The sequence below is a fragment of the Prionailurus viverrinus genome, chromosome F1, assembly GCF_022837055.1.
Source record: "Prionailurus viverrinus isolate Anna chromosome F1, UM_Priviv_1.0, whole genome shotgun sequence".
In the NCBI taxonomy this organism is placed as follows: domain Eukaryota; kingdom Metazoa; phylum Chordata; class Mammalia; order Carnivora; family Felidae; genus Prionailurus; species Prionailurus viverrinus.
In genome coordinates, this window is record NC_062577.1 from 24,444,826 (window position 1) to 24,468,832 (window position 24,007).

The following is a 24,007-nucleotide window of genomic DNA, read 5'->3' on the forward strand; positions in this document are numbered from 1 at the left end:
AACAATGACTCAGTCTCTCTCAGAGAGCTTAGAGTCTAGTGAGGAATCATCAAATTACTTCACAAATACTTAACTACAAGCAAAAGTGAGTGGTACGCAGGAAGAGAATAGGGAGCCATGGTAGAATATAAGAGGACCCAATCTCACCGGGGTGGGGCAATGACAATTTCTCTGAAGAAGTGATGTTTAAGCTGAGCTAAGAAGGAGGAGTAGGGGAAAGTAGGCAAAGGGGTATGAGATGAAGGGAAAAGCGCTCCAAGAAGAAGGGACAGCATGTGCAAAGGCCCTGGGGAGGGAGGGAACATGGAGTGTTTGAGGAGCTTCGAGGTGGCTATTTTTAAATGAGATTTTTGTTAAATTTGCTTAAGTATAAAGTGGTTAGAGTTTGGCATTGGCTCTTTATTCAAGCCTGGCAAGGAGGGGAAGTCTGTGGGTCCTTCTTGGTATTGACACTAGATGGCTCATCTTCTGCTCACCCCTCCTAACTCCCACATGGCCTTCTTACTAAAATTTAAGTCCCAAACAAGCCCTCGGCAGGGCTTCCAAAGAAAATATGCAGGAAAAAGACACAAAGTACTGGGAAAAGAAGACTGAACAGTTAAGAAAGGCCTCCTTCACCCTGCCAACTGCCTCAGATGCCTCAAATCCCATAAACATCTCTTCAGGGGAAAAAATAGTTAAAAGAAAGAAATCAGGGTGAGCGGTTTATCAGGAGAAGCCAAATAGAAGGGCTATTCCAATGGCCCAGAAGACAGGAGGGACTGGGCTGGCTGAAGAGGATGCTGAATTTGGGAGTACCACCCCCAGCCTGCCACTGGGGGCACCTCAGTCTCTGAGTGGTTCAAAGGCCCTGGGTCTCTCTGCCCCCTTCCAGATTTCAAGGCCCACCAGGCTCTGGCAAACCATCCCCTGCCCAGATTTCCAGCTTCCTCCCACCCAGCTGCCCCCCGCTTTCCGAGCTGCAGCCATCCCAGACTTTGCCCAGTTCCTCACAGCCTCTTAAAGGCTCTTCCTTGGCCCAGATGATCCCACCTTCTCCTCTTCCTCCTCCTTCCTCCCAGCTCAGCCTTCTTCTCTCAGGAGACCTTCCCTGACAGCCAGACAGGGAAGCATCCCCCACTCTACGATACCTACCCACCTGTTCTTCACCCCACCATAATACAATAAGGACCCTTTATTTTTGTTAATAAAACTTTTTTAACGTTTACTCATTTTTGAGAGACAGAGAGAGACAGCGTGAGTGGCCGAGGGGCAGAGAGAAAGGGAGACACAGAATCGGAAACAGGCTCCAGGCTCTGAGCTGCCAGCACAGAGCTGGACTCGGGGCTCGAACTCACAGACAGTGAGATCATGACCTGAGCCGAAGTCGGACACTTAACCGACTGAGCCACCCAGGCGCCCAGGACTTAGGTATTTCAAAGCCAGGAGTGTGTGTCTGATGTGTTCACAGCTACCTGCCTAGAACAGATATTTGCTGAATGAATGAAAGAATTGACCTTCTGAGCCAGAAAGGGCAATTTAGATGCCTTCATTTTACAGGTGGAGAAACAGAGCTCCAGAGAAACCAAAGACCAGCCCTCAGTTTCACAGCTCAAACAGCGGGCTGGATTCCCAGTGCCAATGAGCAAAGTCGTCTATAAAAAACACTCCGCCTGTCCCCTTTTTATAGAGGAAAACACAGGCAGGTATTGATCCTTTCCAGAAGCAGCTGCCTGAGGTGTATTTATGTATAGATGAATGTATTTGTTTGTTTATTCCCTACCCTGCTCTAAAAAGAACCGGAGGCAGTTTGCCCACTGCAGCTCCTGTCAGTGCTGTATTTTCCAAACTCAAGAACAAAACATGAAGGAGAAACAACCTGTTCAGAAGGAGGGGCAATAACACATCACGCAGAACCAGTTTCCTCAGCCAGCGCAGAAAAGCTCCAACAGAGAGGGCTGTCTCTGTAATCAAATTACCAAAATTAGTGACTGAGAGGAACAGAGCAGATGTGGAAGATTTCAATTTTGCTGAAGGATTTGGCACAATGTCTCAAGGAACTGAATTTGCAGAATTCTTGCGTAAGAACAGTGTCACATGTAATAAAAATCTGGCTGCAGGACCACAGTGGTGACACCCACCAAGTGATGTGGTCATTGACACAGATCTTATCCTCCATCTGATCCACGGGGGACAGCAGATGGCACCAGGGAAGCTGCAGCCACAATGACACCGAGACACCGTCTATTTCTATATAACGGCTAATTTTATAGAGCCCTTTCACCCACACTATCTCTTAGCTGATCCTCATCGTCAGAAGTACAGGCTCAGAAAAGTTCGATGACCTCCCAAGTTCATGGGGCATTTCAGCAGCTGAAGCCCAGCACTAAGGTCCAGTGATTCCCACCCACCTGTGGTTGTATAAAAATCAAGGGAGTGGCTCATCCTGGGAAGGACATTTAACTTTCAGGACACACGGGCACCATATTTTTTAATGCCCACATGGCACTGTTACCCTGATAGGTCAGTCAGTCCCCCTACTGAGTGACCATTTCTTACAAGGATCAGAGTAGACTCAAGTTAATGGGGAAAGAGGGTACAGGGACCCATCTCTGAATCTAAGCACAGAGGTTCCCCTAAAGAGCCCAAGGATTTTCATGAGCAATGTTGTTCCCATCAGTCCCAGGGACCAGGTGAATAGGTACAGTCATATGTCAAACAGAACTCCTGATGTTCGTCCCCAAACCTGGCTCCCACCCTTTGCTCTTCACCATGACGGATGCCACCCCCCAATTTTACAAACCAGAAACCTTGAGTCATCCTTGATGCCTCCCTTTCCCTCACCCAGTCTATTACCAGGTCTATCTGACCCCCTCCCTCCCCCCCACCCCCACACACACTGCCTGGTATTCTCCAGACCCACCTCTTTGTCCCACCCCCACTCCTTCCGTCACAGTCCAAGAGATCATCAAGCTTTACTTTAAAAGATTCCAATAGCAGGGCACCTGGGTGACTCAGTTAGTTAAGTGTCCAACTTCGGCTCAGGTCAAGATTGCATGGTTTGTGGTTTTGAGCCCCATGTCAGGCTCTTTGCTGACAGTTCAGAGCCTGGAGCCAGCTTTGGATTCTGTGTCTCCCCCTCTCTCTGCCCCTCCCCTGCTCATGCTCTCTCTCTCTCTCAAAAAAAAAAAATAAACATTTAAAAAATTAATTTAAAACATTCCAATAGCTGCCTACTGCTATCCTTATTCTCCCTCTTGCTCCTCCCCATCTGTCCCCACCCTGCAGCCAGAGTGAGCACTTGAAAATGGTCTCACCTGCTTAAATGCTTCCTTACCTCCCATTGCACACAAGGCAGGGTATGGTCTGGCCTGCCTGCCTTCCTTCCTGGCCTCTCCATGGCTACCTCACCCCTTCACTCTCCAACCTAGAAACACTGGCCTTCTCTCTGCTCCTGGTCGGGGTCACATCCTCCCACCTCAAGGTCTCCTTGAGGGAGACCTCTCCTTGAGGAGGGTCCTGTTCCCACCATTCCCTGTCCCCACCTACCACCACCAACTAAATTTCTAGTTACCTTCAAAGCATAGTTTGAATGCCACGTTCCAAGGAAGCCAGCCTTCCTTAGCTCTCAGGGCTGATCAGGTCCTCCTGACAGATACTGTCATAGGTCCATGTGTTGAGCTTTCTACAGCAGCTGTCATTGTCTAAATCAAGTAATACTCCATGACAATGGCCCATATTCATTCATTCACTACTTTATTCCTAGGAACAGGAACATAACGTGGCCCATGATCAGAACTCAATAGATGTTTATTGGGGGGAAAAAAAAAACCTTAAGACAGCATGTACACAGAAGAAGATGGGGAAACTGAGTCTCCTTAACAAAGGACATGAAATCTGCTGGGGTTAGGCAGACCATGGGCATCATCCCACCTCTGGAGACCGATCTGAAGGAAAATGCCCTCCTGAAATTAAGTAAAATTTTTCTATTCAACAGGATTGAAGGTTTGGAGAAGGAAACTCCAAAACACATACAATACCAGACTTGGCGGTGAGAAGGACTAACAAGGAAAAACCCAGATCCTCATCTCTTCTCAACTGTCCACCCATCGAGGCTGGGTAGACCATGGAAGAGTCAGAAACTGGGGCATTCAGGAAAGTAAAACAGCAGCTTTGGGCCAAGAGTGACATGAAAGAGGGGGCAAGTTGTCTGGAGGGGCCGGGACCCACCCTGAGTATGGACTTGGTGAGCTCCCTGAAGTATCCTCTGCTCAGCAAACATCTACTAAGGGTCTACCATTCTCCTGGCTGAATCTCTGGAGTAAAAGCACAGCCTTTGACCTCATGGAGCTCAGAGTCCAGAGAGGAAACAGGTGAGTTCACACTTCACTGCAATTTAGGAGGAAGTGCTAAAATAAAATACAAGTCAAGGAAGGGGCTGTTCGGAGACAGCACCACGGAGAGCTGCATCTGACCAGGCACAGAGAGTGCATCCCATTCTCAGAACGCTCCCACCACAGCCCAGGGCGCTTCTGTTGTCCTGCCAGGACGCACACAAACGAAATATCCAGAAGAGCAGTGACTGTCCACAAGGTGGCCCTTGAAGCAGCCAAACCAAGACCAGAAGATTGTGGTGCCTCCTGTTCACATCCAGAGAGGTGAAGGAGCCGTGAAAATGCCACCCGGAGGAAGGAACCTGAGGACAGAAGTCGGAGGACGGTTAACACAGCTAGACCAAACATTGCCAGCCCACAGGCTACACTGGGTTGGATGACGTCCCCCAAAATTCATGTCCCCCAGCCCCCTCAGAATGTGACCTTATTTGGAAATAGGGTCTTTGCAAATGTAATCCAGTTCAGACGTGATCATACTTATTAAGCTGGGCCCTAATCCAGTGACTAGAGCCCTTATAAAGAAACACATGGATGGGGCGCCTGGGTGGCTCAGTCGGTTAAGTGTCCGACTTTGGCTCAGGTCATGATCTTGCGGTCCGTGAGTTTGAGCCCCGCGTCGGGCTCTGTGCTGACAGCTCAGAGCCTGGAGCCTGTTTCAGATTCTGTGTCTCCCTCTCTCTCTGACCCTCCCCCGTTCATGCTCTGTCTCTGTCTCAAAAATAAATAAACGTTAAAAAAAATTAAAAAATAAAGAAACACATGGACCCACGGAGAGAAGGCCACGTGACAACAGAGGCAGAGGTGGGAGTAACGCATCTATAAGTCAAGGAGTGCCAAGGACTGCCAGCAACCACTGGAAGCAAGGAAGAGGCGAGGAAGATTCTCCTAGAGCCTTCTGAGGGAACGTGGCTCTGCCCGCACCTTGAGTTCACACTTCTGGCCTCCAGAACTACAAAAGGATGCATTTCTGTAGTTAGTTTGTGGTAATTTGTTACGGCAGCCCTGAAAAATTAATAGATGTGCCTAGAAGACCTAATACATAAAGCAATGGAGTGAGGAGGGCTGTTGTCAGGAGGGAGCCCCAAAGCGGACCCAACTGCAGAGCACAGCCTACAAAAGGGGCAGCCAATTGTTGCCCAGCTGCAGCCAATTGTTGCCAGGAGGCGGTGATGTGGCCAAATATGCCGATTTTTCTAGATAAGGGAAAAATCCCTACTTTTATATGAAACCTCGGATTTTCAAATGTCAAGCCAAGTGGGTTTGTTTGCTTTGTTCTTGTTTTTTGCTTTTTTTGAATCAGTATGGGCCAGATAAGACCAGACCAACCTCCCCCATTTTGCAGGTGAGAAACTGAGACCCAAGCGACAAGGTGATTTATGTCTACAACTCAAGTGAGTGCCAAGGCTGAAACCCACACTGCCCTCTGCCAGGCTGCCCTCCTGCCACCCACCATACCACACCGCCTTCCCTCCCGGGAGTAGCAGGTGACAGAACACTCACCCCACTCAGGAGTCACAGCTCTCCTCAAAGAGGGGACTCCCGGGCTGGAGGGAACAGGCACAGACCAAAAAATGCTTTCATCCTCCCGGCTGCCATGGGGGCCAACGGTCCCTGCCAGGCGAGGTTCCCAGGAAGGAGCTGCACAGGCTCACGCAGAGAAGTGTCAGCCACAGAGAGGGAAAGGGATGGGTAAGGACCTGCGGAGGCATGGGATGTGGGGACAGGAAGGGTAAGCTACGAGTGTGACGTCTCAGGAGGGAATACAAAGAGCCTCACGTGGCAACATCAGTGAGTCTTCAGCAGCGGGCATTTCCCACCAGGTTAAGGAGCAGGCCAGCCAGGCGGGGAGAGTCTGCAGTGAGCACAAAGGTATCCAAGCAAAGCAGTTATTGCTGGAGAAAAGGAGTGCCAGCAAAACAATGCCAATAAGATGCCAGGGCAGACAGGCCTAGAAGCACATCAGAAACGTGGCACTGACTCGCCCCAGAACGCCATGCCTGTTTGGACAGATTTTTGCTTTCTGATACATGTTCCAAAAGCTCTGAGAAATGAGGAGAGAGGCCTATTCGGTTCTGTTTGGACAGTGCCTGGTGTGGTACCAAATGTCAGCAGCCCCTGCAAGCTGCTCCCTTGTGCCAGCGAAGATAACAGTGCCAAGGCCACAGCTACACGCTCAGAGACGGCACACCATCACGTCCGAGCAGCGCCTGCTCTCATGTGACGGGGAGGTCTCTCGCGAGAACAGAAGAGTAATAAACACAGTGCTTTGTTTCATGGTTTTTGTTTTGGGGGCGAGGGGGTGGGTGGGTGGGTGCTGTTTTTGTGTTTTGGTTTTGGGGTTTTTTCGTGGGGGGAGAGGGGTCCTTTGACAAGATACAAGGGAACCTTTGCTAAAAGTTGTTCATGATGACCAGAAGTGAAATTCACAGCACTGCTTGGATCCAGCGAGCCCATTATGCCACGTTGCTCAACGGCCCCTGCCCCTCCTCCCTCACAGGTCTTCGGCAGTGGTCTTCCGCCAGGCTCGAGGCAGATGTGGGCAGGGGGAGGTCTGTGACTCCCACCAGGAACTCTGGCTGGTAGAGATGTCTTCATGCCAGGGCGGCTTGGTGAGACCCCCTAACACGCACACATATGCACGTATGCACACACACACTGCCCACACAGCAGCATTAAAGACAAAAAGCACAGTCGATCCGAAAGGACAGGGACTCCTGTGTTAACACATAAGCAATATTCAGAGGCATGCCTCTCTGCTGAGCCCTAATCCGCCTGGCATCTGTGCCCCGCTATTTGCATAAGTAAATGGCAGCTCATTAAGAACACATTAGTAGCTCTGTAACCATGTAAGGAAACCAACCTAGTGAACCTTAAGCCTCTGGAGGTTTCTCTGATTCAGCTCTGCAGCCTTGGAGGCATGAAACAGAGTCTGTCATCTGCCGTCTATCTGTCCAGCAAGAAAAGAAAGAATAAACCTTTATGGTAACACAGAAGAGACTTAATAAATATTTGCTGAGGAGTGAGTGATGGTAGGCCAGGCTTGCAAAGGGCAAATCTTACTAAAAATAGAGAAATGTTTGGACCACATTGTTTTGAGGAGGCATTCTCCCATGTGTAGCCATCCACTGAAGGCTCGAGGGCAGTGGTTGCAAATCAAAAGTCCTGATTCAAATCACCGGTTAGCTTTTCTGACATCTTGCCATGTGATGACCAGTTCAGGAAGTCACAGACGGGGCCCAGGAATCTGAAGTTTTAAAGCGCCTCCACGAATTTGCTCCCCTGTTTAAAAACCACTGCCCTTAAGCCTTCCTCATGTTCAGAAATGCAAAATGGGTACCACCCAGGACATTATTAGAAATACAGAGTCTCAGGGGCACCTGGGTGGCTCAGTCAGTCAGGTGTGGGACTCTTGATCTCGGCTCAGGTCATGATCTCCAGGTTTGTGGGGTTCGAGCCCCATATTGAGCTCTGTGTTGACAGTGTGGAGCCTGCTTGGGATTCTCTCTCTCTCTCTCTCTCTCTCTCTCTCTCTCTCCCCCTCCCTGCCCTGTTTGCTCTTTCTCTCTCAAAATAAATAAACTAAAAAAAAGAAAAAGAAATACAGAGTTCAGGCCCCACAAAGACCTGCTGAGTCAGAACCTGCATTTTGACAAGCACACAGTGATTCTCTGGCACATGAAGTTTGAGGAGCATCACTCTAGAGGTGGGTGGGGGTGGGGGGACTCTGCATGACCCAGGTGGGCTCTCTGATGGCTGCATAGTTGCCTATCTGAGCACTGCCCGGGGGGCCTCAAGTCTCACCTCACCTACCTGCAGGGCACACAGGTTGTTCAACAGCCAGCCTCAGAGGTCCTTGATGCCCAGAGATTCCCAGATGTCCAAATCCCAGGACACACTGAAGCTGAGCGCAGACCTCAGCTCTCCCGGTCTGTGTACATAGGCCCAGCATGAAGGCTGCCTTCAGAAGCACGGACTGGAAGCTTGGGAAGAGCAGGGGTCCGAGCTCATTTCTCTGCTTCAGTGCGTGCCCCTGCAGTGTGGGACCCAAGGAGCCAGGAAGCCCCGGGCCAGCAAATCCCAGGCTGGCAGGGACCTCTCAGGAAGGGCGGGCAAGTTCAAGAGCATTCTGTACCGGTCTCCGGTGCCCTCAGGAGCAGCCAGCGGTTTGATTACCCTAGGTGGACTGCCCAGGAGTGACCAACCTATTGACTTCCGGTGCAGGCAAACAAGACAGGCCCTGCGTCTGCCAGGAAGACAATGTCCCTCCTCTTCTTCACCCCAGCTCTGACTCAGGCCCCCACGCCACGGTAAGGCCATCAGGGGTTTTCTCAAGCGCCTGCCCTCCACACCCCCGTGGTCCTGCACCCTGCACTGGAGGGTCAGAACACCAGGAGCCAGACATGAGGCAGAGGCTCCCGAAACCCAGCAAGTGCCAACTGCATGGGTATTTTTAGCCCAGATCCCTCTGGAAAGGCAGCTCATGCAATCCTACTCTGTCAGCACTCCCTTCCTCTCTTGTCCCAGGAGGAGCAGGTGTTGCCTTGGTAACCCTTGGTGTGGATCTGCTGCTCAGGGGACACCTGTAACTCACCCCCAGGTATCTGGCAGAGGGACCCAGGGCGCCCTCACCTGCAGGCTCTGGCCTCCTTCTCTGTGCAGAGTCCCCAGGGAGCGGGGCCTCAAAGACTCAGGAATGCAGGAAACCTGTGCAGTCCTCACAGTGGCCTCCGTGGGAGACCCTGGGACTTTGGGCTTTCAAAGATATTTATACACACACTTAACGCGTTAAACGTGCAAAAACCACACAGTTAAACACGCATTAGAACAACACGTAGGGCTAATTCGGCTCGGGTCTTCACATTTTCCCAGAATCCCTGCTTGCAGAAAACTGTTTCCTCAGCTTGTTCGGGGCTTAATAATTCACGTGAGGTGACTCTGCGGGGAAACAGGGGTCAGAGAAGTAGGCCCTGCTCCCCTCCTCCTCCCCTCCCTTCCTCCTCCTCCCCCCTCCTCCCTCTGCTATTTGAAGACTTTCTCCTTGAAAGGGGGTGGGGGCCGGGGCCAGTTGTTGCTTTGAGTCCCACAATTACTAGGCAGTGGCACTCACTCCTTTTATTGCTTCTTCACTTTTTCCTTAATTTTATTTTAAAGAGAGAGCATGCAAGCGGGGGAGGGGGCAGAGGGAGAGAATCTTAAGCAGGCTCCATGCTCAGTCCAGAGCCTGACGCACGGCTCAGTCCCACAACTCTGGCATCATGACCCAAGCAGAAATCAAGGATCGGGCACTTAACTGAGCCGGCCGGGCGTCCTGCTTCTTCACTTTTCATCGGGTGCCTGGTGCAGTTGAGTCCTGAGTCTCCGGTTCACTCCCCTTACGTGCTCCCACCTCTCTGCAGTAATGAACTTGGAGCGGTGTGAACGGGCTGTTAGTGGGCTTGGAGCACAGACAGGGAAGGTGTGTGGCTGCACATCCCCCAAACCCGAAACAGGCAGAAACGGACGTCACGGGAGCTGCGCGGCCGCAGGTTCGAAGGCGGATTTAGCTGTTTGACCAACTGAAGAAGGAATCATCACCGTCCCATTCAATTAGCTGCATCCTGCTTTTGAGGCTGGTTACTTGAGGGCCTGGGAAGACAAAATATATTAACAGAACAATCCACAAAATCTTCAGTAATCACACTGATTTTCTTTTATTCTCCCACAATGAAAATAGCTCTGTTGGGTTTTTTTCGTGGTTATATAAATAATAGCTGCTTATTACTAAAAAAAAATTTAAACTCTACAGGAAGGTATTGGGAGGGGGGAGAAAGTCAGGATCGCCTGCCACCCAGACATAATCACTGCCTGCTTTTGATGACCAGCTTTCACATCCCTCATGCTTCTTGCACACAGACATGTGCAATTTTAAATAAATGGAATTATATTACAGACGCTGCAGGTTTCTTTCCTTGTGTTACAGAGTGTTTGTGAGGTTACCTTGCTGTCTCTTCATCCGACGGCCCTTCCCCAGGCACCTACTCTCAACAGCCCGTTGTATCAGACAGGCTCGGACAGGAGCAAGTCCCCATGCTCATATCTGCCGCGAAGGACCTGGTCTCCTGCTCCTGAGGACCATCCCGCCACACTGCCATCGCTGAGACCAAAACTATTTCAGTCTCTGTTCAAAAACCCAGGAAAAGTGATCCTACAAAACCCTAAGTCACTTCAGTGCTAGAAATGGCCCAACAGCTTTCCATCTCTCATCAAGATCATAACAAAGGCCTGGAAATAACCCACAAGGTCCTGCACGATCCACCTCTCCCTAAGTGTCATCTCCTGCCGTTCTGCCTGTTCACCCTCTGCTCTGGCATTACTGGTCTCCTCTGCCACAGGGTCTTTGCACATATCATGTCCCCTGCCTGACCCACTCTTTCACTAGGTACTTACAAGGCTCCTTCTCATCTTCATCTTAGCATCACCTTCTCAGTAAGGACTTTATTTGCCACTCCATTTAAAATTGCACAGGGGCGCCTGGGTGGCGCAGTCGGTTAAACGTCCGACTTCAGCCAGGTCACGATCTCGCGGTCCGGGAGTTCGAGCCCTGCGTCAGGCTCTGGGCTGATGGCTCAGAGCCTGGAGCCTGTTTCCGATTCTGTGTCTCCCTCTCTCTCTGCCCCTCCCCCGTTCATGCTCTGTCTCTCTCTGTCCCAAAAATAAATAAACGTTGAAAAAAAATTTTTTAAATTGTACAATCTTCCCCCAACATTCCTTCTCCAGACACCTTTCTCCAGCCAACATGCCATACATAGATTTTACTCATTTATGATCTGCGTCGCCCCACCAGGAGGCAGACTCGGTGACAACAGGGTTATAATCTGATTCTGTTTGTGCACTGCTGTACCTTCAGCACCCAGAAAGCACTGCCACAGGTACGTGCTCAGTATTTGTTAAATGCGTGACTCACGGGATCTCCAGGGTGAAGCAGGGGGCCTAGATAATCAACGAGTGCTTGTTCAGTGACTGCAAGTTCCTCCTACAGCTACACTTGCAAGCTCAAATGGTTCCATGAGCCTTGCTGTTCACAAGAGTAGGCAAATGACTTTTTATTCCTAGGGTACGCCCTCTGCTCCACAGACTCCAGAAGCCACAGGTCACTCCTCTCCGGCTGAGTTAATAGCTCAGATGATCCAAGATGGGCTCCACATGGGGAACCTGGGGTACCCCTGCCTCTGAGTCCTTCAAAGTGTCTCCAGTGGGCTTCTCCATCAGTATCCCTTCATCGAGCCCCTTCCTCCCATGCCTTCACATAGATGTGGCTTCTGTGTCTTTCGGTGAAAGCCAGCCAGTCTTCCAGCTCAACTTTGTGTAGGACCCACCAGCCAGCAGCAAGCCAATGGTCATCCTGAACTCTTGACCAACACTGCAGCTCCCTACATCCCACCCCGTCCGTGACTGCAGAGAGGAATCCAGAAACATCAGCCTCCTTCCTAGGGCACAGAGGAGGTCACTGCAACAGATAACTTGAACCTGTTCGTGGTTGGTTTGTCTTATGTTATGGTTTGTGTCTTTGTTTGACCGCTAATTATTATGTAATATGGACTATCTTTTAATTTTGTAATGCTTTATTTTTTGAGAGAGAATGGACACAGGGGAGGGGCAGAGAGAGAAGGGGACAGAGGATCAGAAGCAGGCTCCTCACTGACAGGCTGACAGCAGCGAGCCCAACATGGGGCTCGAACTCACGAACCATGAGATCATGACCTGAGCCAAAGTCAGAGGCTCAACCGACTGAACCACCCAGGTGGCCCATGGACTATCTTTTAAAATCTTATTACCTGGATAATAGAGGCAAAGCAACAAATGTATGAAAGTTCAACCTCTTTTGAATTGTAATCTGTTCTACAATTAACTTGAGGGAAGTGGTGGGATTGGGGGTATGGATGGGGAGACAGTGGATCAGGGACTCCTTTGTCCCTGGTTTGAGAGCTTCTGACATCTGGCCAGAGAGTCTGTCTCTGGAAAGAACACACATACAAAGAGACACACATAGAGACACACACATACACACACACGCACAACATTCACAACCCAGATGGCAGGAGCCTGAGTGCCAAGCTCTCTCTGGCAAAGGCTGCCTGCCTCCACTCTCCCACCATACCCAGGATCAGAAGTACAGAAGACTAAAAATTTCTAAATGCTGCCCCTGGCCTTGCTGTTGGAACACTCTCTCAAAACGAATACGTATTTCAGCTACCACCAGAGCCAGTCCAACTTCCCTCCCTGATGCTCTCCACTGCCTCCTTGGAGAAGGAAGGGCCAGCCCCCTCCCAAAGCCTTCTACCTTCTTCTTCCAGGAAAAAGCTACTCAGACTTGTCAACAGGGAGATCAGGAAGGGAAGGAGACTAGGCCACTCCATCGTGCCCAAATCCCTGCCAGCCGACAGGCAGATGGCTCCCTCTATCACAGGAAGGGGGTGGGTGGCCAAGGTGGATGTGGGTCCCTTAGTCAGTTCAACATTTGGAGGAGTATCTTCTCCCAGGGTGCAGCAGGATTAAATTTTTAAAGACTAAAATATAACTGATTTACAATAAATGTGAAGGTGGGAGCACTCATGAAATGTGTAGTTCTACCAGTTGTAGGATTTCTTCAATGTAATTATGTCTCTTTCAACTACATAGAGTAATATGAACTCCAGGCTAGACATCACACATAAAACAGCTCATTTAATATAAGCAGCCTGCAAGGTAAATATTATGATGCCATTTTATACTGATGAGATAAGTCATGTTCATTGAGGCTAGAGGCTCACAGTGGATAGGAGGTATTCTTGTAACTATTTACACTGCATTAATCTCAGATGGATGGATGGATGGATGGATGGATGGATGGATGGATGGAAGGAAGGATGGAAGGATGGAAGGAAGGAAGGAAGGAAGGAAGGAAGGAAGGAAGGGAGGGCAGATGAATGGATGGATGGGCAGATTAGTAACAGAAGAAAAGGCAACTAGACCACATTACTTCCCAATATACTAATAGTATGCTACTTAAAGGAATGAATTCGATTGATTAGTAATTAGCATGTCCACAGCTGAGAAAAAGGGAAGCAGGAAGTAGAGGAACTACTGTTATTAGAACCTGTGCTCTGGAGCCAGACTGCCAGGTTCAAACCTCAAACCTCAGATCCACCATCGGGTAGCTGGATACACTTGGGCTAATTATTTTTCTCTGCACCTCAGTGTCCTCATCTGTAAAATGGGGATGTTATAACTTATGTTATTGTGAGAATGGCATGAGTAATGTAAAATAGTATGTAGAGTATTTGGAACTTTGTCTAGGACCCAGAGGGTGCTCCATGAGTGTTGCTGTTGTTATCCACATTTCGCAGGAAGAAACGGAAGCAAGCCGAGGGAGGTAGATGATGCTTATTTTGCAATTACTCCAATAATACCACTTTCTATATTGATTGTTGGTGACCCTTTTATCCAGTCATGGTGCTACAAGAACATTTCGAGTCAATTCTAGCCAAACAATCCTCAGTTGCAGTGAGGACCTATATATATTTTTTAATATTTATGTATTTATTTACTTATATTTATTTATTTTTTATTTTTTTAACGTTTTATTTATTTTTGAGACAGAGAGAGACAGAGCATGAACAGGGGAGGGGCAGAGAGAGAGGGAGACACAGAATCAGAAGCAGGCTCCAGGCTCTGAGCTGTCAGCACAGAGCCTGACGCAGGGCTCGAACTCACGGACTGAGATCATGACCTGAGCCGAAGTCGGATGCTTAACCGACTGAGCCACCCAGGCGCCCCTACTTATATTTATTTAGAGAGAGAGAGAGAAAGAGAGAGAGCAGGAGAGAGACAGAGAGAGAGGGAGACAGAGAATCCCAAGCAGGCTCCACACTATCAGCAAAAAGCCCTACAAAGGGCTCGAACTCACAAACCGTGAGATCACGACCTGAGCTGAAGTCGGAGGCTCAACTAACTGAGCCGCCTAGGCGCCCCTGCAGTGAAGTGAACACTGACACTGAGTGGGATATATAAAGACTACAAGCAGGTCAGCATAAGCTCAGGTTAGGTTTTGCCACTAAATCAGTTTTGCAAATAGAAAAGCTTTGGGCTTTCAGAGCTTTTTGGACACCAGAAAGGCAGACAAGGAATGGTGGACCTGGAATGAATGATGAGCTATGTTTCCCCCTTGTCCAGGCTGCTATGAACAGTTTGTACCCGGGAGCCTGGGGGGTTCAGTTAGTTCAGTGTCCGACTTCAGCTCAGGACATGATCTCGCAGTTTGTGGGTTCAAGCCCCATGTTAGGCTCTGTGCTGACAGCTCAGAGCCTGAAGCTTGCTTTGGATTCTGTGTCTCCCTCTGTCTCTCTCTGCCCCTCCCCAACTCTCTCTCTCTCTCTCAAAAATAAATAAATGTTAAAAAAAAATTTTTTTTAAAGAGTTTGTATCTCATCAACGTTTGCTGAGCACTCACTGTTCTAAGCTGTTTACGTGAATGGTCTCATTTGGTTCTCAGAACAACTATAAAGGATAAGCAACCAGCCCAAGGTCAAGCACCATTTGTGATTAGCTAACAAAGTTTCCCAGCCAGTGAGGCATTTTCAATCCAGTTGATCCTTGAACAACACAAAGGGTTCAGGCATCAACCCCCATGCAGTTGAAATCCACATATAACTTCTGACTCCCCCCAAACTTAACTACTAATAACCTACTGTTGACTGGAAACTTCACCAGTAACATACACAGTCAATTAACATATTTTATACCTTAATATGTGATATATATGTGTTTTTACAATACAGTAAGGTAGAGAAAGGAAAATGTTGTTGGAGTGTATGTGAAGTGTCTGGCACATAGTGAGTGCTGTGTGTTTGTTAAACAGATAGGGAAGTCACCCCCCTCCACTACTCCCTTCCCTCCCCGCCTCCCCCAACCCCACCTCCAGGTCGCTCCTCCAGTAGGCAAAGACGTTTTCTCCTCTGTTCAAATGCAATTTTCCAGCCCATTCTATTCCAGAGAGGGGAGAAACCCCGGGGAGGGGGGGGGGGGGGAAGAGAGTTGAGCCTCTTCCTTCTCACCCCTCCCTACCCTACCCTGCCCCACCTCCCAATATCCCAAGCCACCCACTTCTCTCTCTTTAAGCGAACCCGAGCCTTGTTCTGCCCCGCCAGGCCCCCACAGACCGGGAGCCGCCCCCCCCCCCCTCCAGGTTCCGAAAAATGCTCCCTTCGCTTCACCTCCCCTCCCCAGCGCCCCCAGGAGCCCCACTGCCTGCTGGGGGCCTGGGCAGGCAGTAGGCCGGACATGCGCCTGGAGCTTTGAGCTGTGACCCGAGCCCACACACCGCGGCCAGCTGCGCCACCCAGTGGCGAATTGCAGAATCGACGGCAGAGCAGGTCTGCAGAGCCTGGAGGTCCAGAGGAGGCCTCGGCAGGGGCAAAGGGAAAGAATGCAAAAGAAAGGGAAACAGGGTGGGTGGAAAGAATAGCACCAAAAAGCCTAGTGGTAGGCTCTAGATCACTGGGAGTAATTAATTCGGCCGGGAAAGCAGTGATCCCTTGGCAGGGCTGTCTGCAGGGGCGCTTTCACATCCCCCCACCCTACCTCAGGCTTCTCCTCCCACCAGAGAATACTTGGCTGAAAACTGAGGCTCCCTGACATCCCTGCCTCCCCTGGGCCCTGGGCTGCTGAGGAGACCAAGACAGAGGGCTGTCGTGGCGCTGAGGCCAGGAGCAGCTTCCCTCCAGATCAGTGGTGCTTGGAGAGTCCAGATTCCTATCCCAGCTCCTCCCACCTCCATTCCACCAGCCTGTGCCTGCATTTCCACACCTGAGAAAAAGGATGATCAAAATAAACACCTCCTAACTCCCCCCACGTGGCGTGTGTGACACTCAAAGGACAGAATGCCGAGGAATGCATTTGGAAGGACAAAACCATCATCATTCAAAGTGTCTGATCCATAGGACTTTAGTAAGTAACCATGTGACGACAGGCCTTTACAAATACACTTGCTTAAGGTTCCTCAAGTCCTGACAATTAAAAACTCCTCAGATGAGACATTTCTTTTTGGAGGGGAAAGAAAGGAACACAGAGCTGAGATCCAAAATTGCAAGGTTCCATATGGGAAATTTAAATGATCAAGAATGTCTTGATGATTTAACTATATAGAAGGGAGCTCGCTCTTTAGGAAACCAGTGGAATAGGCATTATGATCCCCTAAAACATTTGGAAGATGAAGGAGGAGCCAAAAGAGTTGTCTAGGATCCTACTCAGAACCACTTCAAAGGTAGAATCGCAGAATCACGGGACCTGACCTTGGCCAGTGATGTCCCTGGCAGTGGTGGCCATCCAGATTGCAGGAACACCTTCCCTAGTCTACCTGCAGAGGCATATCCCCTGTATAAGAACAAATCTACCCGCTGGTCCCATTCGGATCTCAGAGGTGGAGTCCAGGCCTCCTGACCATTGGTTCAGTGTCACAGAAACAAAGCTGTCCCCACTTCAGAGTCCAGCACCTGGAGCCTCTAGGCAGGATAAGAGTTGACATCAGAGTCAGGGAGAGAAATCAGAAGCAGCCTGGCCCCAGACTCCACCCCAAAATGGAGCAGTGAGCCAACCACATTTATCCACAGCCTCTATACTACGGGCAGGGTAAGAAGATCTGCTTTAGGAGAGAGGATTGGGGCAGGCTGGCCAGAGGTCCAGCACCTGTCAGGGCACACATGAGTTTGGCATTTCAGTTCCTCCGGTAAAGACACCTCTTCAAAGTCCCCTTTGCTAGAGGGACCCTATGCAGGTCCTACTGGTCCCCTTCTCCCTTCCCCTCTTGTCCTCTCTCCCTAGCCAGAGAGGTCACACTCATTGTCCTCACAGCCCATGTGTTTCCACTTCCCAGGGATTTTGTCCTGATTGAGTCTGCTTCTCAGGCTTCTCTTCCCCTTAGCTCATATGCTGCCATGCAACATCTCTTTCTTCTTGATGATCTTACAGAGAATCTTCCAGAATCTTTGGATGTGAACCTTGATAGACATTGTCCCTGAAGCCTCCAAGCCCAGTGGGTCGTCAGCATTTGTTGAGTATTGCTGTGTGTGTGTGTGTGTGTGTGTGTGTGTGTGTACTTGTATGGAGGCAGGGAGAGGGCTCCCTCTGAGGTCAGTTTCCACCCTGACCAGAGGTTCCAGGTCTGGACCCTGAAGCAGGGGCAGACCCAGACCATCCCCCAGCTCATGCTGGCAGTACTCGTTTCTCATTAATTCAACAAGTCCCCATCACTTGCACCCGGTGTTCAGTGCTGTGCTGGGTATTGGGAGACTTCCTAGGCAAGACAAGATGCTCTCTCAGGACTCCCTCCCTGCACGCCTCCCCTGTCATTCTGTCCTAAGGAGAGGCAATGCTCATCTGACCAGTCATATACAAGGGCAGTGATTGGCCCATATCTGCCAGTGGGTGTGGTCACTATTCCTAAAATGTGGACTGGGGAGTGGCTGGCCTGGCCCTCCCTTCCATTCAGTTGGTACAATTCGGTGGCCCAGGCTCTCTCCCTTGTTCTTCTATATGACTGGCCAGAGCACAGAAAGAGCAGAAATTTGGAGAGAACAAGGCCCCCAGGCTCATCCCAGTTTGCCAAGTGGGGTGTGCTATCAGGTGTGACTCTTCTTTCTTCACTCCTCTTACTCTAGGTCACCATCTGAGACTTTGTGGGCAGTGCTTGCCGGGTTTTTAGGTCTGCCTGGGTCCTCTGGCCATAACACATTATTAGTCCCCTCCTACTGCCAATACCTTTAATAATAATACCCCATGCTCCGGAAGAAGCAGTTCAGCAGGTAGGTTAGAGTTAGACTGTGCTACAATTCAAGGTAAGAGCTAGAATGTCAGAAAGTTGGGAAAGGCCTCACAGAGAGAGCAGAGTTTAAGATTGGCCTTGAAAGGTATATAGGACCCCACAGACATTTGGGGACATGGGAATAGGCATTCCAGGCAGAAGGAACTTGGCTGTGGTTGGAGAAGCGTCAAGAGTCCAGTTTGGTGCTGGCTGCATGAATGTGAACAATGGAAGAAGATTCTGGAAAGTTAGGTAGATGCTACAGGCTGGAGTCCTGAAATGCTGGGACAAGACATTTCCCCCTAATTTAGTAAGGCACCTGGAGCCACTGAAAGCTACTGAGCAAAGAGGGCTGTGGTCAGGACTGAGCTCTAGAAAGAAGAATCTGGCAGAAGTGCATGGGATAGATTGGAGCCAAACCAGACAAGGGCAGGAGGACCAGTCAGGTGGCCTGTATGGTGACCCAGACAAGCAGAAGGTAAGGGCGGGGCAGTGGAACCAGAGCAGGGGCGCCAGGGGGGGAGGGCAAGCACAGAACCCAGAGGACTAGAACCCAAAAGAAGAGAGAAGACAGACTGTGGAGGGTTGCCAGAAGGGTCTCCAGGACGACAGGGGTGCCCTCCACCAAAAACAGGAGGTCAGGGAAGGTGGGGCTGGTTTGCCGAACGTAAGCTTGGCCACCTGCCCCTGGGCCTCTCTACCTCACCTCCTACAGCTGCCCCAGGACCCGCCTCCAGTCCATGCCAGCACGGCTTTCCATCAATATCCAGAGTGTCTCTCGCTTCCACTTCCAGTCTCAGCTCAAGCACTGCCTCCTCCAGGAAGCCACCCCTGAGCCCCACCTCAAGGGCTTAGCTAAATCCCCTCTTGCTTACCTCCTCCCTAACACTGGTGCTGCGTGAACTACAATTGCTGGTTCACTGCTCCGTTTCCCCATCACCCCGAAGCCTTTTGAGGACAGGTGTTTATTTAACATGGAAGCAACAATGTTTATTGGGCACTTATTATGTTCTAGTGCCTGAGAACATACTGGGGAGTGAGTGCGGCCCCTGCTCACATGGCATGCTGGGTCTAGTGGAGGAAGCAGGTGACCAGTTAAACAGACTCTCCACACCACAGTGGGTGGCATCTCTTCTTTGACTCTATCTCCCGCCCCTAGCAGGCCCTGGTCCAGAGAAGACTCTTTATAAATGATGGTTGAGTGAAGGAAGGACACGCTGATTTTGAAGTGTGGCGGGACATCCGGAAAGCAGCCAGGAACAGAGGGCTGGAGCTCAGGAGAGAGGAGAGCAGAAGGGATATTTTCAGAAATTGGCCCACTCACCTGTGAGTTATACAGGTCGTGCTAAACTTAACATGTAGAGTGTGTGGGAGTCCCAGAGCTTACAGGGAACATGAAAATGAGGGAGATTCTGCATTCCTGAGCTGGCTTAAATTAACGGGGGACACAGCCGCAAGCCCAGCTGGGCTGCTCCCTCTCTGAACACATCAGTCAAAGAGAAAACGCTTACACCATGGAATGTTCCTGCTCAAGAAAGCGCTAGAGTCCGCGGCTGAGGGAGGCTGCCTCCATGCAGTGCCCCCAGACAGCAAATCCTATCTCTGGGCTCCAGACCAACCAGTGATAATGGTTTTCCTAGCTTAATGCAAGACTTCGGGTCCATCGGAATGCCTGTGGCACTAAGCAAATCTAATGGAGACCCCAAAGTGACATCAAATATGGAAAGGGCCTGTTTTGGGCATAGTTTCTGCTGGTCCTAAAAAAGAATTATCCACATTCCCAGTCAAGAGCTCCCCTTGTGGCTCCCTCTTGGGGAAGCCAGCCCACTGAGGCCCCCTTCCCTCTGCCTCACCCACCTCTGAAATGCACTTATCAGTGCTTAAAGCCAGACTACAGCTACCCACAGTCTCCAGCTGTCTGAAAACACTTGCAGGGAAACAGAGCCTCCCCAGTCAGATGGCAGGGCTTGGCTTTGGAGAGGATTCCAGACTCTCCTCCTCTGAGCCCCCTCCCCACCACAGCCCACCTCTGTGGTGCCTATGACCTCCGGCTCACCCTCCAGCACCACATTCAGCATCTGGAATCCAGACTGAAGGCCTCGTGAAGGCAAGGGCCGTGTCGTTTTGCTCACTGTGGCATCCCCAGCATCTAGTACATCTCCTGGCGCACGGAAGGCCTTTTACCAATATTTGTGACGTGCAATCAACAAACTCTGAGCACCTCTCATATAAGCTATAAAGATGTGCCCGTTGGGTTTTCTGCCTGCTGGACCTGTCCTTCCTAGGACACTGCGCAGAAAGGACAGCCAGGGGTCCTGCTACCGAGAGCCTGCTCTGCAGGCGACCTGGAGCATCCTGGTAAGTATTGGGCTCCGAGGAGTCCGTGTCCAGCGCCTTCGGCTCCCTTGGCCTCCCTCTGCCTGAGCGTGGGTCTAGCCAACACCCTCTCTTTAAACCTGCAATGAACACATGCCGGCCCCTCCCCTCCCCAGCTGTCCTGCTCCCCTCCCCCCAGAGCCCCCTTGCCAAACATTCCTGGAAACATTCCAGAGGGCATCTTCTCAGACAAGATAAATTGCATGGCTTCCTTACCAACCTGGGACACCTAAGCCTCCCAAATTACTTCTGCCTTTGTTCTAGACAATGAGGTGGGGAAGAATTCCTCACCCTCAAGAAGGGTTAGAGCACATTCTAGAAAGACAGACAGCCGGCTCGATCGCCAGCACACCTTTCCTCCAGTCCTCCAGTCCTGGCTCCGCCACTTACGTTCTGGTGACACTGGGAAAGTTCTGCATCTTTGTTGGCCTCAGTTTCCTCACCTATAAAATGGGGATGACATTAATAGTTCCTACTTCATTGGGATGAAGACTAAACAAAATAATCCATGTAAAGCACTTGGAAAAGTGAGTATGTGATACAAGATTAACTTTTATTATAATTATTACCTTTAGGTGCTATTATTATTACTGTTAACTATTATTATAATTATTTTCTTTAGTTCAGAAAGGGCCTCATCAGAAGGTGCTTACTTCAGTACACACACACACACACACACACACACACACACACACACGCTCACACACATTGGCTCCCTCTTCCCAGTCTAGGGTGGCTAATTAAACCAGAGCCCTCTGCCAGCAGGAGGCCCCTCCCCACCTACTTATGGAAACACCTCTGCCAAATATCACGCTCTCCCCTCCTCCAACAAAAATGATTTTTTTTAAGATTTTATTTTTAAGTAATCTGCATACCCAACATGGGGCTCAAACTCACAACTCTGAGATCAAGACTCACATGCTCTTCCTACCGAGCCAGCCAGGTGACCTCAACAAAAATGGTGTCATCCCACACCCTCCTATACGCTATATAGGAATCACCATAGCCTGACTGCTGTAACATACAGTCTCCCAAGCCAAGGGCTCAATACAACACAGGCTTGTTTTTCATTCGTAATCCTATATGTCAGGGGGAGGGATATTCTGCTTCATGAAATCATTCAGAAAACCAGGCTCCTTCCTAGTGGCTCCACCATCTTCCTGGGCCTTGGGGTCCCACCCGGGTCCTCTGCACCCACCCAGAAGGTTGGAGGAAAGCACACGGAAGTTTTAGGAAGACAGACTTTAGGACCGTGCTGGACAGGGGTGTGTGTCTGTTTAGCCTCTAGGGTTGGCCAGGAGCTCAGTCCCATAACACCACCTTACTGCCCTGGAAGCTCAGGAATAGTCTTTCCAAATGCCCAAGAGGAAAATAAAATCTGTTCAATGAACACAGCCTACTGTGTGACCTACTCCTGAAGCAGAGGCTTCTCTAGAAAGGAACTTGAATGTATTTTCTGAAGGACATCCCCTCAGAAAATAGCCCCAAAACAGGGCCCCAGGTGTCCCCCTCCAAGCCTACATCAGATGATGACCCATTGCACCTCGGCAGCCGAGGAGAAAGAAGGTGGTTTGGGAATGGGACAGAGCTGGACCCACCTCTCAGCTTTGTCTCTTCCTCCGACTTCTCACGCCTTCTGCATCAGCTTCCGCTTTTGCAAAGTGCAAGTGGTGACACAGGGTGGTGACCAGTTGGAGGGAACACATGTAAAAGGAGGTCATGAAGGGAACATGGCCCCCCTCCTCCTCTTCTCCCATGCCCCAACCTCACGGCGCCGTACAGGATTGAGATCAGGATGGTCTGTGAATGTATTTAAAGAAACACAAAATCTGGAAACCCAAATCCCTCCCCGCCCCAACCAAAGCCAGCTTGATCCTTTTCATTCCTCCACCCCACCCCCAATCCCACACTTGTTGCTCCGACGCAGATGGCCTGTGGAGGCTGAGAACCAAACAGTATGGGGAATTGGTTGCTTCCTCAGCTCCTACAGATTCTGTCCCTAATTGCAAACCCATTCGGGATATATTCTCAAACAAGAGGCTTTGCACTAACCACTAGTTCCTAAGCAAACAAAAAAACAAAAATCAGGGCTCAAGCCTTGTTCCTCATTCCCCCACTGCTGGCTCCTGGCACACCTTGCTTTAAAACAATTACTTGGGAAACAAAGGGCAACACCCACTCTGTTCGCCCCTCCATCCGAGCAGGAGTCATTGTTCTCCTAGCAACAGGACCTGCCCCAGCGGCACTGTGTTTGGTGCTTGGGTTACGCCAGCCAGCAGCCGGAGGGCGTGCACCGTTGCTAGGAGAATCTGAACTTGAGTTTAAATTTGCAACCTCTCTTCCCAGGCGCACCTTTTCCTCAGCTGCAAACAGACACCCACTCAACAGCAGGACCCACAGCCCTGGGCCCCACAAGGAAATCCCCAGCTCAGATAAGACTCACGTGCCTCTTTTCTTCCCCCCTCTTTTTTTTTTTTCTTTCTCTGTTGATTTTCAAACGGATCCAACAACCACACAAATAAACACGAATTATGAAGAACTACCCATTAGACACTAACAACTGACCTATTGCCATGCACTGTTCTGGGGGACACAGCTAGGAAGAAAACAGGCAAGTCCTTGCACTTGCATCTGGAGGGGGGGGGGGTGGTAAATAGTGAGATAACACATCGGTCAGGGTTCTCCAGACAAATGGAACCAGTAGGAAATACGTATGTGTGCATGTATACGTATGGGTATAGAGAGATTTATTTCAAGGAATTGGTTCATGTGATTGTGGGGACTGGCAAGTGAAATCTGTAGGGTAGGCTAGCAGGCTGGAAACTCAGGCTGGTGCTGAGGCTGCAGTCTTGAGGCAGAATTTCTTCTTCCCCTGGGAAATTTCAGTTTTGCAGTTAAGACCTTTCAACTGATTAGGTGAGGCCCACCCAAGCTAGAACGAGCATCTCCTTCCTTAAAGTTAACGGATTGTACATGTTCCCACATGCATAAAATGCCTTCACAACAGCAGTAGGTTAGTGTTTGATTGAATAACCAGGTACAACAGCCAAGCCAAGCTGACATGGAAATTAACCATGACAGCTACATATATACCCGTGTGGGGCAGTGATAAGTGCAACGGGGAAGGACAAAGCAGGGTGATGGGGCCAGGGAGCCCCAGGCAGGGGGATGGCAGGAGACCCACTATGTGAAATACACTATGTTGCTCAATATGAACCTGAATGAAAAATAAACACACCTAGGCAATGCACTCAGAAAGCAAAAACTCCTCACCTGGTTATATATCACCTTAGTCGAGATTGTGCTGCATGGTCACCCAGACAGGTGATGCCCCTGGTAGAGCTCTCATTAGATTGCTTGACATCCAAAGCAAGCCTTACAGTCTCCTGGGCCTGTTCATTCTGCAGACATGAATGCCCATGCAACAGCCTCCTGGCGTCTA

General features: G+C 50.1%; 2 long non-coding RNA genes across 2 annotated transcripts; both read right to left on the reverse strand.

Moving 5' to 3' along the window:
* Positions 1–3,802: 3,802 nt before the first annotated feature.
* Positions 3,803–7,781, reverse strand: LOC125155779 (uncharacterized). Its single transcript, XR_007148350.1, has 3 exons — positions 7,234–7,781; positions 5,874–6,070; positions 3,803–4,675 (listed from the first exon to the last, which is right to left on the reverse strand). It is a non-coding gene; the product is annotated as an uncharacterized LOC125155779 (long non-coding RNA).
* Positions 7,782–9,573: 1,792 nt separating this feature from the next.
* Positions 9,574–22,332, reverse strand: LOC125155778 (uncharacterized). Its single transcript, XR_007148349.1, has 3 exons — positions 22,164–22,332; positions 20,956–21,008; positions 9,574–9,998 (listed from the first exon to the last, which is right to left on the reverse strand). It is a non-coding gene; the product is annotated as an uncharacterized LOC125155778 (long non-coding RNA).
* Positions 22,333–24,007: the final 1,675 nt, after the last annotated feature.